The following is a 16891-nucleotide window of genomic DNA, read 5'->3' as shown; positions in this document are numbered from 1 at the left end:
CTATGCAGAACATTGGTGAGGGCAAGATGGAATACTGTGCGTAGTTCTGGGAACATCATTACAGGAAGGATGTGATTGTAGTGGAGGGGGTGCAGAGATGTTCCCAGCGATGGAGCATATCAGCTATGGAGAGAGGCTAGCTAACCTCAAGTTGTTTAGTTTGGAGAAGAGAAGGCTGCGAGGTCTGTGATTCAGAAAGATAGGATTACGAGGTACATGGACAGGGAGGATAAACAGCAGTTGTTGCTGTTACTCAAAGGGCCACACTTTAAAAGTGAAGGATTTGCGGTTTAGTGAAGATTTGAGAATTGTTTTTCAACCAGAGCGTGTTGGGGTCTGGAATGCACTTCTTGAGAGTGGAGTTGTCATGGTAACCTCAAACCATTAGAAACGACATGGTTGCGCACTTCAAATGCTTTAAGATTCACGGCTAAGGTCTTGTGTCGGAAAGTGGGCCGAATGTAGACTGTGCTGTATTTCTGGTAGTACAGAGTCTCTGCTTCTGTGATTGTATGGCTGTGGAAGGTCAATAATTGAGTAGCTTAAGGTAGGAATTGATGGGTTTCTGAAGATTATCTTAACAAAGTTGATAAGAGAGAACTGGTAATATTTTCTGGAAATATGTCAATGGCAAAATTAAGAGAAAAAAGTTGCAGGTTTCTTACAGTCTGATACCAGATAATTGAGGACCGGGAAATAGCAGAACTATGGAGTAAATACTTTAGTTATGCCTTCACAGAAGAAAACAAAACAAAAAAGAAAACTTCCTAGCAATACTAGGAAACTTTAGTCTTGTGAGAAAAAGGGAATAGAATGAAAATAGCAACTAAACAGTTTAGAGAAAGTATTGGACTGAAATTAAAGGGCATAGACAAAGTCAACAGAGAATTATGAAATGGGAATCATATTTGAGAAAGCGGCTTTTAGTAAAATTATGTAGGAGGTATCAATGCCATGTGAGTGGATTATCAGAAAGATTTTTGATAAAGCCCCAAGCCTATTGTGCAAATTCGAATCCTATGGGACTCGGGCTAATATATGGTCATAGATTTAGAATGGGAGAGCTGGCAGGAAACAGTGAGTAGGAATAAAACAATGTTTTATTTTTAAATGGAAGGCTTGGAGGATATTGTAAGGATCGCATCTTGGGCTCCAGCTATTCCCAATACACATCATATCTTTGGGTGAGTGGCGCAAATGCAATATTCCCGAGTCTGCTGACAGCACTAAACGATGTCAGCCTGTGAGTGGATGAGGAGGATGTAAAAATGTTCCAAGATGATTGAGACAAGTGGCGTGACTTGGCAAATATGTGGCAGGTGGAGAATAATGGGGGAGATGAGATGTTGTGCGCTTTGATGGGAACAATGGACTGGCAGCTACTCATTTGAAAAAGGAGTGGTTGAAAAATGTTGCACTGTAAATGAACTTAAGCTGCATTTTTGTTTATTTCTGCGTAGCCCTCCAAGTCCATGTGTGGCAGTGAGTTTTGAAGCCAGAAGTCAATACTGGGAATGGCATTGGCACGCTGACCATTGTATGTAGGCCCAGCACGTGGGGAACTGTAACTTTGAAAGGAATCTGGATCTCCCTGTACACCAATTACTTTAAGCAATATTGCAGGAGTAGAAAGCAGGAAGGAAGATCAATGCTGTATTCATCTTCTTTTCAGGGGGATTTCAGTACAGGAGTAAATGTATCTTACTGCAGCTGTACAGGGCCTTGGTGAGACCCCATCTCGAACACTGAGCAGTATTGTGTGCTGTTTTGGTCTGTTTTCCTAACAGACGACAAACCTGACATTGAGGGAGAGCAGCAAACGATGACCGACTGATCTCTGGGATGACAGACTTGTTGTAGGAGCAGAATTTGGGGCAACTGGACCTGTATTCAATGGGCTTTAGGAAAATGAGCGGAAATCTCAGTGAAATATATAACACTCTGACAGGGCGAGACAGATTAGAAGCAGGGATGGTAAATCGCCTGGCTGGGACTTCTAAAACAAGGGGCCACAATATTAGGTACAGAAAGGCCACTTTACATTGAGATGAGAATAAATGCCTGCACTCAGAGACTGGCGAACCAGGGGGACTCTCTCCCAGATCAGGCTGTGGAAGTCAAGGGGCTGAATATAAATAGGGATTTATGGAAACTAAAGGGATAGGGAGAGAGCAGGAGTATGGTGTGAAGATAGAAGATCAGCTATTACTTCAGGTTGTTCTCCAATAACACAATAACTGTGTTCCTGTGCAACACTGTGTTGTAGAAAATCGCGCAATATTAATAATGGGGTCTATGGAATAAAAGAGGGTAAGTGGCGAACTCCCAAAAATATCAGTAAAAACCAAAAACTAAATTTGGTCTAACACACAATAGGACAGTCTAAATAAATCTTTAAATCACATGTTGTAATGGAACAGTGCTGTAAATGTAACGCTTTCACACTACAGTCACTCATTGGTGCACCGTACCTTTCACCACAATCTTCACCAGAAAGTGCGCGGGGGCTGACTGACCATGTGATGCCGATGCCAAATTCCAGTTCTCCCCAAGATTCTCCCCAGAATTTGAAATAAAGTTCTTTCAAAATAAAGACTACAATTCCCAGTTTCCGGCTCAGTTTCAAGGCCTGCAGAGCCGATTGCATTCCTGTTTTTGCTGAACACATTGATTGTACCTTTTGTAGACAGAGGGTTTCTGAGGCAGGATTTTCTGTTCAGCTGGTGCCAGCCAAGGAATCGCGTCACAGTAAACGCCAGTTCACTTTATAGAAAAAGGTTCATGAATTGCATTGCAGCTGAATTGTATTCAATCAACACACGTTATTGGTGAACTGCCTGAACATAGAATGGAGGCGCAAAACTGATGGGCTGAATGGACTACAACAGTTCTCATTTTATGTTTCACAATATTTAAACATATTCAGGGATATGAATATTGTGTGGGGAAAGCTGCGTTGAAACCATTAACTAGAATGTTACAAGCTCTCAGCTGTTAGGAAGAAGGTCTCTGCAGGGTCTGGAGTCACTTTTAGGCCAAACCAGGAAAGCACAGGAGACTCACTTCCTGAAAGTACACTGGGGAAGGAAATCGAAGTCTATAATCGACATTGAACACAAGATCACTATTACTGACACCAGATACTAGATCTCAATATTTTATTAATTGTTTTTAACTTGCACCAGTTGCCAGAGAATTATCCTGGTCTGGATTAGCAAACCAATGACAATTCCACAACAGCGCCATTTCCACATGGAGGCCTATCGGAAACCACACTGAACAGATTATTTCTGTGCTGTTTGACAGCTCTATCAAAAATAACGCCAACCAATGTGACCATCGTGATGGGACTGAGGGCGTGGTAATTGGTCTGATTGTAATTATTCCCTTCTTAGGGCATGGGACATAGTTGAGTGATTACCCACATTGCCAGGGAGTTGTCAGAGTTGGAGCTGGAAAGAAACAGCTTCCTTAGGTACACAGTTTGTTTTGTAGCAAAAGTCCTCAGTCCTATTGCAGGAATGGTGCCCGGGCCAAATGCCTTTGTCGTATCTACAGTGTCCAGCTGTTGCTTCATATCACGTGCAGTGAATTGAATTGGTTGAAGACGGGCATCTGTGATTCTGAGGGTATCTTAGAGAGGGTGAGGTGGGTAATCGACTCAACACTTCTAACTGACGATGGTGCAGATACTGCATCTTTTACATGGATGCACAGGGCTGTTCCGTTATTTAGGATGGGGATATTTGTGGAGTCCTCTCCTCCAGTAAGTTGTTTAATGGTCCATCGACTTTTATGCATGGATTTGACAGGACGACAGAGCTTATATCTGATTTGTTAGTCTTAGGATCATCTCTCTCTGTATCAGATGTTAGTCCTGCTGTTCGTAGTGTAACCAGTCAAGTGCCGTAGCTTTAATGGATTGTCATCAGGTTTAGGTGCACGTGATTCCGACCCGACCATGTTCACCCACACTCGTCACTGACCCATGGATCGGCTTGATGGAAATGGTAGATGGATGGACTATCCTGGGGGAAAAGTTACAGATTGTCATTGAAATCTACAGCATCAGATGATAACCCAGTTTTAGCTGCAATACCTACAATTGAAATCTACTGACTTCCCCCCCCCCCAGCCCCCCCCCCCCACCCCCCCAGTTCGCACCGAGACCCATTCACCCATCAGCCCTGCACTCAGTGACCTACTCTGGTTTCTGATGCGGAAATACTTCCATTTTCATATTCTCATTCTGATGGAAGTCTTTCCTTAGTGTCACGCCTCCAATTTGTTACATAAACAATACCCATTTAAGGTACTAATCTGAATCTTTTCCTTTCAGTAATGTCATCTTCTGTATTTGAAGTGAATGTGTTTCCTTCAGTTTTTTTTTCCCTGACCATGATTCAGAGCTCTGCAGTATCAGTAATGCCAGCCTTATGCAGTTTCAGAGACAAGGAGCTTGTCACCATGCGTTACTGTTCAGTTCCGAGTGTACGACGCTCCATGTTGGACAGGATGTTTGGGCATCTTTGACAATATGTCGTTGTTCATAAACAGAAATTGCTGAAGAAATTGCTAAAGATGTTGCAGAATTTTCTGGAGTGAATGCAGAGTTAAACTTTCAGGTCCAGTGAACCTTCCATAAAGGTTTTTTTTTATTTTTATGTCCAGTATCCATAATTATTGACTTAATTGAGAAATTGTTCTGCGCCTATTCATTTCTGGAGAAACTTAGCAGGTCTGTCAACATCTGCAGAGAAAGAGAAACAGAGTTAGCATTTCCAGTCCAGTGTGAAAATTCTTTAAAACTGAATAGAGTTGCAAAATGGTTTTTTAATCACTTGGCAGATGTGGAGGATGGGTGGCAGGGAAAAGAGGGTGTGGCAAAAGAAAAACGGGCTTTTAGCAATGGTGAACGAAAATATTCTGTCTAACGGGTCGAATTTAAGGTGTGAATGGGGGAAAGGGGTTCTCTCTATTGAATGTAAGATAAAAAAGACACAACCACACAAAGTTATACGGAGGCCAGGAGGGAGAATGTTGACCATGTGGTATTATATAGATCTGGCCACAGATACGTTTTCACTGTCGTGATCATTACCCCCTTTAGATAAAGGAATTCAGATGCTTGACTTCTTATTGGCACTAGTAAGCGTTTCATGCTGCCTTAGTATTGTAATAAGGAGAAAAACAAATCACAGTATGAAGTTTGGGCTGAGTGTTAGTTACCTGTCATTTTTAATATTGTTTCAATTTTGCAGTGCTTATCTTTAAACGCTTGTTCTTGAAGTTAGCATCAAGTGGAGTGTAGGATGTTGAGGAGTGACATTATAGAAACTTATAAAATCATGAGAGGTACGGATAGGGTGAATAGCCAAGGTCTTTTCCACAGAATAGGGGAATCCACACATAGAGGGAATAGGTTTAAGGTGAAAGAGGGTAGATTTAAAAGGGATTAAGGGGCAGCTTTTTTACACAGAGGGTGGTGTGGGTATGGAATGAGCTTCCAGAGGAAGAGTGGGAGATGCAAGGACAGCTGCAACATTTAAAACTTATTTGGACAAACATATGAATGGGTAACATTTAGAGGCACATGGACCTAATGAAAACAGATAGGACCAGTATAGTTTGGAAAACCTGGCAAGCATGGACATTGAGGAAAGCTTCACACAGAGTCAGGGTGGTTTTGTGAAAGGGAAATGATATTTTGCCCGGTAAAATCATGCAACGTATTTCTGGAGATGCCTGAGAATGTAACAACGGACTTGATAAAGGGGATCTGGTGGACACGAGGCTTTCCAGAGATTTTCCACAAGGTATTACAAAACAAAAGTCCTTACACAAAACAGAAGCTCCAGGACGTCAGATACTGTATTAACATGGGATGATGATCGTTTAACACAGAAATCGGAGAGCCAGGATTAATGGATCTTTATGGTAAAGGTTTATCTGCTGGAGTACCACAAGTATCCGTCTGATGGCATCAGTTATTTGCAATCTATGCTGACAGCCTGAAGGAGGGAGCTGAGTGCAATATACATCCGAGTTTGAGGATGACACTGAGAATCAAAAGGCAGGCTGTTACTTAATGGACAGGACTTCCAGAAAAGGAACAGTAAAGGCATTGGAGTCTTCCTGTGTATGAAACATAAAGTCAGCATGCTGATGCAGTAAATAACTTGGTTGGTACATTAGGCGGTTTCCTGGGAAGAAAGGGTTGTGTTATTGAGAATCTCTAAGTTGGTGAGGCGATAATTCATTGGGGTTTAAATGAATGAGGAGTGATACTGCTGAAACCTACAAGACACAGAAGGGGTTGGAGAAGGTAGATGTTGAGAAGTTTTTTCCATTCTTGAGCAAAGTATCGAACTCGATGATATAGATACCGAATAAGGAACATCGATTTCAATCTGAGATGCAGAGTAATGGCTTCTCTCCGAAGGTAGTGAATGTCTGGAATTCCCTAACTCAGAGAGGTGTGGAGGGATACAAGGAGTCGGCAAGAGAGTGGAGTTGAGCCCTGGAGAACATCAGCCATGTTCTTATTAAATGACAGGGTTAGCTTGAGGGGCCGATTGACCTACTCCTGTTCCTATTTATTAATTTCACATGTTATGCTTTTGGAAAGTAACGTGTTATTTTGCTGGAAATCGTGTTGTACAATGTTGCATTCAGGGAGAGCAGAGGATTTGTTGTTTTAACCCTGGGTGGGGTATGTGGCTGTATTCCCAGCGTATCTGGGTCTGCAACATGACCCACGTCTGGAGCAGAAGTTACAAGAGAGGGGAAGCCTGGAAACAGGGACTGGGGGGTGGGGGTGGGTTTCACTTCCTGATCCAGCATGGATTTTCCAAGTACATTTCAAAAACTACACCTAACCATCGGATTGGCCTCGATCTGCCCCTGTTTAGCATATCCGAGAGCTGAATGAAACATCAGAACATAGGGCTGAGGGACACAATTGGTGCATTCGGCCATTTCACACTACTCTGCCAGTAAATAAGGTCATGGCTCATCTCATTGTGATCCCAGCTGCACTTTTCTTTCCATGCACCATTATCCCTGATTCACCTGTCCATGGAAAATCAGACAAAGCCAGCTTCGATGTAATATCAAGGTCCAGCCACCCCAATCTTCTGGGAAAGAAAATTCGCCCTTGACTGAAATCCCACTTTGTGGATTTAACCTAATTCCTGCTCTGACGGATGTTAGAGGGTGCCCATAGTGCCCAGGGATGTGTAGGTTAGATAGGTTAGTCATGGGAAATGCAGGGTTACATGGATAGAGTAGGCGGCAGGTCCGGGGGGGATACTGTTCCCAGGGTCAATGTGGACTTGATGGATGGAATGTCCTGCTTCCACACTGTAGAGATTCTATAAAAACAACAAAAAGTTTGCGCGATACAAACACCCAGTGGGTATCTATCTGATCACTCTCCTCTAGGCTTTGTATGTTTCAATAAGATTGCCTCTCATTCCAAGAGTAACCTGTTAAGACCATCATTCCTGGAATACATGAAGTGAAACATCTCCGAACTGCTTCCAATTTAATTATATCTTTTCTCAGGTAAGGAGACAAAAATAATCTCTCAGACAGATGAAGTTATTTTTTTGTTTTCTCAGTGGTGAGAGTATTTGGAACTCTCTTCCCTGCAGAGCATTGGAGGCAGAGATATTGAATATGATTGAGGCACAGACAGAAGGTTCATAAAGAATAACGGAGTCAAGGATTATCAGGGAATTGCAGGAATGAGCAGTGTTGGGGAAATGCTGACAGTGGTAAAAAAAATCACACTGCTCCAGCACATCCAGGAATATAATGCAAAATGAAATGATAATATCAGTAAAATGTTAAGGGGAAATCCAAGATGGTGGCAATCTGTAAGGTCTGCTTTGTTGAGCTCTGCATCACAGCATGGGCAAAGTGGTTCCCTAACCCACTCCATCCCAGCCATTTATTTAAAATGCTTAGTTATTGAAAGTTTCGAGAGTTGGCAGTTGTATTAGCCTTAGTTTGTGTAGTGTTTAAGCTCTATGAGGCTTTGTTTATGAATGATCAGTAATTCGAGTTCTTCCTCTCTCGAGTTCAAATGTTGCTACAGTGTGTTCTGGGTAATGATGTGCTTAAATGGTCTACCTGGAGCATTAAGGTGAGCCATTGGCCAGAAAAGAGGAAAAATTTACTTTCTAGTCTTAAAAAGAGAGGGTGGATGTTGTCCTATTGCAGGAGATACACCTTGATGACAAGGAACTTTTGACATTACAGCAGGTCGGGCTTGATCGGGTTATTTCTCGTCTTTTAATATTACGAGGAGGGGATAAGCCATAATGGATAAAAAGAATCTTCCATTTAACCTACTAGATTGTATTTGACACTCAAGGGAGGCTCATAATACCCAAAGCTTTGAACTATAGTAAATAATATAGTATTTGGAATGTTTATTGCCCCCCCACCCCACCCCAACTCTCAGCGTATCCTCTTAAATTCCTGGTAGTTGCATTTTCCAAATTCAGTTATCTTGCATCGTGGCACATTATTGTAGACGTTTTCAAAAGTCTTATGGACCCCACGGTGGACAGAATGTCCAAAGGTGCCCCAATACCTTCGTTATAATGTAAGCAATTAGTGGATATGTGTGCAGAACGAGAGCTGGTGGATGTCTAGTGGCAGATCCACATCACAAGTAGGGATTTTATTTTCTTCCTTAACCGGCATAAATGCCACACGAGGGTTGATATCTTCCCCATTCCTTCAACAATCTTAGGTTCGGTGGCATCCTGCACAATTGGGAATATTACCATTTTTGACCATGAAGCAGTATACTTATTAATTAAGATTAAGGGCAATATAATAGATTTGAGACACTAGCGAATGAATCCCTTTATCCTTTAGACTAGTTGGTTAATTGAGTAGTTAGGTTAGATTACTTACAGTATAGAAACAGGCCCTTCGGCCCAAAAGGTTTACATCGACCCACCCCCTGACATTAATCCCTTCACCTAAAAAGACAGGCAATTTAGCATGGCCAATTTAAATAACCTTCCAATTTTTGGACTGTGGGAGGACACCCACGCAGACACAGGGAGAATGCTTAAACTCCACACAGAAAGTCACCTGAGGCAGGAATTGAATCTGGGTCTCTGGCGCTGTGAGGCAGCAGTGCTAACCATTGTGACACTGTGCTGACCAATGTAATGAATTCAGATCTATCTTAGCCATTAATGCAGATTCAACCAGTAACTCATCCACTCTATGGGAAATTGCTAAGGCTTATGCCAAGGGAATAATTATTCCTTATGATGCAGCAGAAGGGTGAGCAGGAACGCTGGTTTGAGGCAAATCTGAGGGCAGCAGAGAGTGCATACTGTGATTGTCCCTCAGTGGCTAAGCTGCAGAGGATTACAACGCTTCGGTCTACAATGAATTCCACGCTCACACAGACAGCCAAGAAGGAACTTACTTTTGCAAAACAAAGGCTGTTTGAATAAGCCAGGCAGGTATTTATTCTATCTTGCCAGGAAAACGATCGCCCCTCTAAAGCCATTACCTCAATTAGGGAAGGTATTGGGATCCTTACCTTCAATTCCAAAAAGATTAATGTCTCCTGTCCGAGATTTTTCACCGAATTATTTCAGACTGAACATTTTGCGGATAGATGGATTAAGATGGAGTCATTTTTCAAGAACCTGGGTCTTCGAGGAGTAACCCCTGAATAGGTGTTGTGCCTTAATGCACCATTGTCAGCGCAGGAGGGTGTGAAGCAGCTTCAAAATTTAAAGGCGCACGTTCCTGACGGATTTCCTCGTGAATTTTATAAATAATTTATAAACCTATTGTCAGGACTGATGTTTAACATGTTCTGTCACTCATACAGTCAGTAACCCCTCCCTCCATCCTTAAGAGAGGCTCATATCTCTCTGATGCTTAAGAAAGGAAGACCCCGGAGGATTGTGCTTCTTACACGCCAATCTCACTTTTAAATGTTGGTTCCAAAATCCCATCTGAAACCCGTGCATTCAGGTTGGAAACCTTACTGCCTTCCGTTGCCAAGAGGACCAAACAGGCTTTATAAAGGGCCGCAGATCTTCCGACAATATTAAGTGGTTACTCAATATGATCCGAGAGTGTTAGCAACAATCTGCCCAGGGATTATTGATGTCTTTAGATGAGAGATGGCATTTGATTGGGTTGAGTGGCCGGATCTCTTCTGTACATTAGAACGGTTTGGTCTACGCAAAGTTTTTATCAAGTGGTTGAGCGTCCTTTACCATGATCCTCTGGCTGCGGTTCTCACTAACGGTGTGCCAACCAGTAATATTAATATTTCTCCAGGCAGCCGACAAGGTTGACACCTTTCGCCATTCTTGTTTACGTTGGGGATTGAACCATTGGCGGAGGCCATCCGTAGGGATGCCAACATAGTTGCCCCAGAAATGGGATAGAAGTCACGTAAGATTACATGGTATGCAGATGAGGGTCTTATGTTTTTGTCAAATCCCGTAATTTCGTTAGTTCATGTGATGCAATCTATTAATTCGCTTGTTGCCTTTCTGGGCGATAAGAATAATTTTACAAAGTTGGAGGCCATGCCTATGGGAGGTCTTAGGGAAATACCTGATACTGAGGGCAAATCCTGGTTTCCTTTTCAATGGTCACTGTAGTGGGCTCCCTATTTCAGTATATTCATTACATCTGTCTTTGATCATTTATTTAACGTGAACTGTATCCATTTGTTTGACAAAATTAAACAAGACCTTCAAAGATGGGAGGCATTTCCAATATCCTGGCTATGTCGGATAGCTGTTATTAAAATGAATGTAGTGGTAAATGTAGGGGAATGGGTCTGAGTGGGTTGCGCTTCGGCGGGTCGGTGTGGACTTGTTGGGCTGAAGGGCCTGTTTCCAAACTTTAAGTAATCTAAGATGATTTTTAGAAAACATGGCTGGTTTAGCTCTTTTATTTGGCACCATAAGTGATTCTTTATCAAGCTAACAAAATTGCAACTGCCCCACAGATTGTGGGGAGTTGATCTCTCCTAGTAAAAGCAATCAATTAAGTTTTTTTCATCGTGTGTGAGTGCCTGGGCCACTGAGGTCTCGGCATGAATATGGCTAGACATTGAGCCCTCTCAGACAAAGTGAACCCTTATTAGTCTGTTGTTAATGACAACGTTTATGGAGTATTGACATCCAATAATGATGATCAATACTGTTAAAACGTGAAGGACAATGCGTCAGATAGAGGGCAACACAGACAAAACCATGTTTCTTACACCTATAATTGGTATACCGGGTTGTCAACCGGGGATGATGGATACCAGATTTAAACTGTGGGCAGCGAGGGTGTACCTTGGTTGAGTGATTTAGAATTAGTAGAATCATTACAGTGTGGAAGCAGGTCATTGGGCCCAGCAAGACCACTTCGACCCTCTCAAGAGTAACCCACCAGACCCATTCTCCTACCATCCTATATTTACCCCGATTAATGCCCCAACTTAGAGATCCTGGAACACTATGAGCGATTGAGCAATGGCCAAGTCATCTAACTTGCACATTTTTGTGACTGTGGGAGGAAACCTACGCAGACACAATTGAGAATATTCTAACTCCACACAGCCAGTCACCCAAGGCTGGAACCAAACCCGTGACCCTGGTGCTGTGAGTCAGCAATGCAAACCACTGAGCCAACACGTGTTATTTGAGGGAGAAATAATGATATCATTTGGTCAAGTAACTCGTTAAGTATGGACTACCTAGTAGAGACTTCTGTTTTTGTTCCAGATTAGAGATTTGATTTAAAAAATAATTAACAGAGACTTATAGATCCGATACAGAGAAGTGGGTTCTTTTTGCGAAGAATACACTCTCTGTCAGCACCTTTTATCATCAGTTGGATAGTGTCCCCTCAGACAAGACTGTGCAGCTTCGTGACATCTGTGCGAGAGAGTTGGGGGTTTAGATCTCTTCGGAGACATGGGAGGATATTTGTGAAAATGCTCAAAGGATAATATCTATAACAGGACACATTCCATGCAGTTGTAAATTCTTCTTCGGGTCAATCTGACACCAGTGTTTCTCTCAAAATTCAAAGTGGGATTATCTTCAGCATGTCCTAAATGCAGAATGACGACAGGCACTCTTACTCATTGCATGTGGTCCTGCTGTAGGCTTCATATATATTGGAGCACTGTGTTAGGTTTGACAGAGTGGGTCTTGGGGACCGAATTGGAGATGGACCCGGTTTCTCTTTTCCTGGACCTGCCCAGAGTATCTTAAACATTTGGAAAAAATCCTTACTTTCTGTGCTAGGAAAAATATTCCGTTGTGTTGGATGTCTGAAAACTCTTTGGGGCTGTTGGTCTTTGTAAGCTCCTCATGGAAAATATCCCTTTGGACTTCCTCACCAGTATGGTGCACCAAAAAACAGAGATTAGTATAAGTCATAGAGTCATAGAGATGTAAAGCATGGAAACCTTCGGTCCAACCCATCTATGCCGACCACATATCCCAAACCAATCTAGTCCCACCTGCCAGCACTCGGCCCATAACCCTCCAAACTCTTCGTATTCATATGCCCATCCAAATACCAATTAAATTTTGCACTTGTATCAGCCTCCCCTACCTCATCTGGTAGCTCATTCCATACACGTATCACCCTCTGTGTGAAATAATTGCCCTGTATGTCTCTTTTATGTCTTTCGCCTCTCACCCTAAACCTATGCCCTCTCGTTCTGGGCTCCCCGACCCCAGGGAAAAGACTTTACCTATTTACCCTATCCATGCCCATCATAGTTTTGTAAACCTCTATAATGTCACCCCTCAGCCTCCGACGCTCCAGGGAAAACAGCCCCAGCCTGTTCAGCCTGTCTCTATAGCTCAAATCCTCTAACCCTGGCAACATCCTTGTAAATCTTTTCTGAACCCTTTCAAGTCTCACAACATATTTCCGATAGGAAGGAGACTAGAATTGCACACAATATTACAACAGTGGTCTATTCAATGTCTTGTACAGTCGCAACATGATCTTCCAACTCCTATACTCAATACTCTAACCAATAAAGGAAATCATACCAAACGCCTTCTTCACTATCCTATCTACCTGCGACTTCACTTTCAAGGAGCTATGAACCTACAGTCCAAGGTCTCATTGTTCAGCAACATTCCCTGCGACCTTACCATTAAGTGTACAAGTCCTGCTAAGATTTGCTTTCCCAAAATGCAGCACATCGCATTTATCTGAATTAAACTCCATTTGCCACGTCTCAGCCCATTGGTCCATTTGGTCAAAATCCTGTTGTAATCTGAGGTGACCCTCTTCGCTCTCCACTACACCTCCAATTTTGGTGTCATCTGCAAACTTGTCACAGGCCTCCAGTCCGAAAAACAACCCTCCACCACCACTCTCTGTCTTCTACCTTTGAGCCAGTTATGTATCCAAATGGCTAGCTCTCCCTGTATTCCATGAGATCTAACCTTGCTAATCAGTGTCCCATGGGGAACCTTATGAAAACCCTTACTGATAGATCACATATAGATCACATATGGATCACATCTACCCATTTTCTCTCATCAATACTCTTTGTTACTTCCTCAAGAAACTCAATCAAGTTTGTTAGACATGTTTTCTCACGCACAAAGCCATGTTGACTATCCCTAATCAGCCCTTGCCTTTCTAAATACATGCACATGCTGTCCCTCAGGATTCTTTCCAACAACTTGCCCACCACCAACGTCAGGCTTACTAGTCTATAGTCCCCAGGCGTCTCCTTACCACCCTTCTTAAACAGTGGCACCATGTTATCCAACCTCCAGTTTTCCGGCAGCTCACCTGTGATTGTCCATATTACAAATATCTCAGCAAAAGGCCCAGCAATCACTTCTCTAGCTTCCTACAGAGTTCTAGGGCATACCTGATCAGGTCCTGGGGACCCGTTTCAAGACATTCTTGGGGAAATATCCACCACCTTTACCCATTTTAATACATCCAGCACTTCTTCCTCTGTAATATGGCCATTTTGCAAGGTGTCACCATCTATTTCCTTACATTTAAGTCTTCCACAATAAATACAGATGCAAAATATTCGTTTCATATCTCCCCCATACTTCCTGTGCTGGTAAAAATATTCTGTTTTGTTGGATGTCTGAAAACGCCCCGGGTCTGTTGGGTCCTTGTAAGCTCATCATGGAGAATATCCTTTTGGACTTTCTCACCAGTATGGTGCACCAAAAAGCAGAGATTTATATAAGATATGGCAACCCTTTTTGGATTACCGCGATACAGGCTTATCTGCCACTCTAAACAGGGCTTTTATATAGCCATGACGATATTGTCTTATAAATCTAGTATGAAGAATTATGAACATATGAATGTGTAATGCTCTCGAAGAACGAGAACTATCGTTTTGTCATGCTGAGCCGTATTATTTATTGTTTATTTTTTGTTTTTCTTCTGTCCGTTTCGAGACTTTAACTTGTTTTGTATGTACATGCAAATGGGTGTAATTTTGTTCAGTTATTTGAATTGTTTTGTTATTGGTTTAATATAATAATAAAAAACTATTTTTCAATTAAACTGTTTGTTAAAAAAATAAAATGCCAGAATAGAGTCCCAAAGAACTCTCATTAGAGAGACTACTCATGGTGGTTTACCCTGAGGGTCACCGCACCTCGGATGATGGGGTAAGGTTGAGGGAGTGTCCCCTTCATGGTAACCTCTGTCAGCGTGGGGAAGTGAACCTGCGCTGGTGTCCTCCCTCTGCATCACAAACCAACCATCCAGCCAACTGACTGGGAGACTGTGTAAGTGTTACACACAGAATCAGTCACAGACAAAGGGCAAGAGAAACTCATGACAATTAAAAGGTATATTTGAGATAACCGTCATGATAACGGCTGAGGATAAAAACGTTCTCTGCTAGAAATTGTATTTTATAATGAGTCAAGTTTTTGGAAGCTATCTTTGGCTGAATGCAATAAGGTGAGACAAGTGAAATAACCAGGATGACTAAGAGTGATTGGATATTGATAACCATAAAATAAGTGCATGTTTTTGATTGGTCTGTGGAAAGCATGCTGACTGTTGCATGCATTTATAAAGAATATGAAATATATTGTTAGGAGAATCCGTCCCATGGGAAATGCCTTCTGAACACATGCTAGAAGAAACCCGGGGTAAAAAATGTCTGAGAATCGTCTGCTCGGTAACAGGAACCTGGGGGTTAAATGACTGAAAGTTCCTGTAACATTGAGCTGAGAAAAGCATCGGATCACCCCCGAACGTATTGAATGTTGGAGCATGTTTGAAGTACTGAATGGCCTCATGATGGATTTTAAATGTGTGTGATTTGAAGAACGTACATCTCTACTCCATCCTTTTACGTGTTACAAACTGGGGCACAGCCGTTTTTCTGAAAGCGAGAGTAAATTGGAACATTACCTGGAACATTCCATAACTGGCATTCTACAGAATATTTTATAACTCTGTGGGGGGCATTAGAAAGGCAAGACAAAAAGAGAGGGAAGGTGCTGTATGCAGTAGTGAGAGTGGTGAAGCATGAACCTTGTTCGGGGGCTATAACAGATATACAGTGAGTGTGAGGGAGCAGAGAGAATACGGTGACTTTTATCCTGACAGAGCAGGGAAGGTTATTGATGGTTGTCCTGTTTTGCTGAATATTTCCTCAGACCTCAGATACTGCACTGAGCTAGGTGAGGAGCTCAGATCATGCTCGGTGGGTCTGGTGGTGTGATCCCTCTGGGAGGAGAATGGTCCCCCTCTGTACTCGCCCATCCACCAGAAACTCCGTGCCCCGTCGACAAACTGTAGTGTAATTTCCCCTTAGCTGCTATGCTCGGAGTAAACTTTGCAGGGCAGCTCTGAACTGAGAAAGCGCAACCGTGTACCCATTGTCTTTTTAAAGATGACACCAGTGCCAGGGATCACGGATATCAAGGGGCATCCCGGCGATAGTGAGTACCTCCAGTCATGATGGGTGGGAGAATCGGGCTGGCATTGAACGAGATGGACACCAGGGGATAGGGTGGGTAATTCATGAGGTGAGTTTGGTAAGATAGCACCAGAAAGCTAGCTCGGCCTCGTGCAGACAAGCCCTCTGTCACACTCAATGAAAATGTCACTGAGACAGGTTTTTGTTAGATTCAACCCAGTGAGGCAAAGACTCTGCTGTCCTCACTCCCAGTTACAAAGTTGCAGAACAAATGCTCATCCAAAACTCTCCATTGCCTGAACTCACAGCAATATCCCTTTCACTTATCATTCTTCATAATACTGACCCGTGTTGCATAATACTGTCGAAATGTCTTCATTTCAGCATTCCGAAACATGTGAACATATCCTTCCATGATATTTTTTCTCTGTTCCCCACCCCCCTCGTCTCCACTCCAAACACTCACTTACAGTCATATTACACGAGACTGCAAGTATGATTGACCATTTGGCCCAGCTGGTCCATGCCAAACAAAATGTCCATCCACACTCACTCCATTTCCCTGCCCTTGCTCTGTATCCCTCCAATCCTTTCCTATCTGTTTATGTGTCCAAATGCCTTTTCAATGTTGTTATTGTACCCACCTCAATCATTCCACTGGCAACTCAGTCCATATGCGTACCACACTCTGTGTAAAAAAGTTGCCCTTTAGGTTCCATTTTATATATTTTTTTCCTTTCCAAACATTAATGGATATCCTCTAGTCCTCGATTCCCCAACCTTAGGAAAAAATTTGAAGTATTCACCCCATGCACGCCTCCCATGATTTTACAAGAGTTGCACTTCTATAAGAACCCGCTCAGTTTTCTACGCTGTAACGAAATAAGTTCTAACCTATCCAACCTCTGACTATAACTTAGAGCCTTTAACCCAAGAAGTATCTTT

At 42.6% G+C, this 16891-nt stretch overlaps 2 long non-coding RNA genes across 3 annotated transcripts in view; one reads left to right on the top strand and one right to left on the bottom strand.

Moving 5' to 3' along the window:
• The window catches only part of LOC148142002 (uncharacterized), a 972588-nt gene that overhangs the window by 802972 nt on the left and 152725 nt on the right, over positions 1 to 16891 (top strand). The gene's annotated exons all lie outside the window — the stretch shown is intronic.
• The window catches only part of LOC148142004 (uncharacterized), a 103896-nt gene continuing 90992 nt past the window's right edge, over positions 3988 to 16891 (bottom strand). Inside the window, exon 3 of the long non-coding RNA XR_015752290.1 lies at positions 3988 to 4028. This is a non-coding gene — a long non-coding RNA (uncharacterized LOC148142004). The remainder of the gene's footprint in view (positions 4029 to 16891) is intronic.

This window comes from Chiloscyllium plagiosum, unplaced genomic scaffold, assembly GCF_037043375.1.
Source record: "Chiloscyllium plagiosum isolate Xiang-an unplaced genomic scaffold, Cpla_swu_hap1 HiC_scaffold_31, whole genome shotgun sequence".
Lineage (NCBI taxonomy): Eukaryota > Metazoa > Chordata > Chondrichthyes > Orectolobiformes > Hemiscylliidae > Chiloscyllium > Chiloscyllium plagiosum.
The sequence above is the reverse complement of the archived record's forward strand: the minus strand, read 5'-3'. Positions and strand labels throughout refer to the sequence as shown.